Consider the following 2,096-nt stretch of genomic DNA (forward strand, 5'->3'; position numbering starts at 1 on the left):
GGTACTGCAGTCTAAGACCAGTTATTCCCTTAAAGGTACATACAAAACAATTCCTCCCCTTTTAGATAAGCATTACATAACATTCATTTAACTACTAAATAATAACTAATTACAATTACAATTTTCTCAGTAATATATACATCAACTGAAATAGTCAATTATAAGTTCAGTCTTTGAGGAGGCTTCCTGATCCGGACTGGATAGCGCCTTTCTCGAGTATCCTGTTCTGGTGGTGGAGTCAATTCTGGCTCATTGTCATTGGTTGGTTCGTCAGCTTCCAATACCCCTGCTTCTGAGGTAGACGCAAACTGTACTTTGGGCTCATTACCAGGTGCACATGCTTGTGGTATAGGTTTAGCTTGTTCCTGTGCCTCTAGAATCTGGTCAGCATGGCATCTCACGATGCTCTCTCCAACGTCCACTGTGTACATTAGTGGTCCCTGCTGTGTGCATATCGTGCCTGTATGCCATTTTCTGTTCGGTAGCCGCGGGCCAAGACTGGTCGCCCTATCTTGAAGCTCCTGGTTGGCTTCTCATTTATTTGCTGGAACTGCTTATCCTCAACATCTCGTCTTATGTTTGTTTTGAGCAAATCCAAACGACATCTTAGTCTCCGGTTTAAAAACAGTACAGCTGGAGTTTGGCAAACAGGAAGTTATCCACCTTGTGTTTCAGTGGTATGTCGTCATTATACATTGCCTTTATGGCCTTTTTAAAGGTCTGAACAAACCTCTCAGCCAATCCATTTGTGGCTGGATGATATGGGGCAGATGTGTAATGTTTCACCCCATTATTCTTCAGGAACCTCCGGAAATCCTCAGACTCAAACTGTGGGCCATTGTCGGAACAGATCTGTTCTGGCAACCCATTCCTGGTGAAGATGTTCCTTAGGACTGCTATAGTTTTCTCCGTGGTGGTGGAGGACATTATAATGACCTCTGGCCATTTCGAATGTGCGTCCACAGCGATTAGAAACATTGAGTCCATAAATGGACCAGCGAAATCAATGTGTACCCGTTGCCATGGAGATGAGGGCCACTCCCATGGATGTAGCGGGGCCTGTGGTGGAGCGTTTTGGACCTTCTGGCATCCTGTGCATCTCTTGGGCATATCCTCGATTTCTTTATCGATTCCCGGCCACCACACAAACGCCCTGGCTAGGCTTTTCATTTTTACCCCTCCCAGATGACCCTCATGAAGCTAATTGAGTAATCTATCTCTCAACTTGGGTGGAATTACCACTCGGGATCCACACATCAAGGTTCCCCGGCACACTGACAGCTGTTCCCTCCTTGGCGAGAATGCTGGCAACAGTGAGTCGCCATATGCTGGCCAACCGTTCACCGTCAAATCATAGACCCGAGAGAGTTTCGGGTCATTTCGGGTTTCCTTCTCAATACTTGCGTTTGTAACAGGTAAACATTCGGCTATGGTCACATGGAATATCTCCACCGGGTCCACTGCAGGTGCTTCTTCCGCCGTAGGCAACGGTAGGCGCGACAGCCCATCAGCGTTTCCAGTTGTTTCGTACCTTTGTTCTCTATGTCATACTGATGTGCCCCTAGAAAAAGTGACCATCTTTACAGCCGTTGCGCCATCATCACCGGAACGCCCTTCTTTGGGTTAAAAATTGAGACCAGGTGTTGATGATCAGTCAGTAAGGTGAATTTCTGCCCGTGCAGATAGTGATTGAACCTCTTCAACCCGCACACCAGGCTGAGGGCCTCCCTGTCAATCTGGGCGTAGTTACGCTCTGCTGAGGTTAGCGAGCGCGATGCAAAGGCTATTGGCCTCTCTGAACTGTCACGGAATTTGTGTGACAGCACCGCTCCAATGCCGTATGGTGACGCATCACATGCCAACCGAATCGGTAGTGTTGGGTTGTAGTGGGCCAATACTTCTTTTGAAGTGATTTGGCATTTACATTCCTGAAAGGCACGCTTAAACTCATCACTCCATTTCCATGTTACACCAGTTTGAAGGAGGGCGTTCAGTGGGTGCAGAATTGTAGATAAATTCGGGAAGAACTTATGGTAGTAGTTCACCAACCCGAGGAACGACCTCAGTTGCGACACATTTTCTGGTGCTGGAGCCTT

This window comes from Somniosus microcephalus, unplaced genomic scaffold (assembly GCF_052327205.1).
Source record: "Somniosus microcephalus isolate GS21.2 unplaced genomic scaffold, FLI_Smic_1.0 unresolved_chr8, whole genome shotgun sequence".
NCBI lineage: Eukaryota > Metazoa > Chordata > Chondrichthyes > Squaliformes > Somniosidae > Somniosus > Somniosus microcephalus.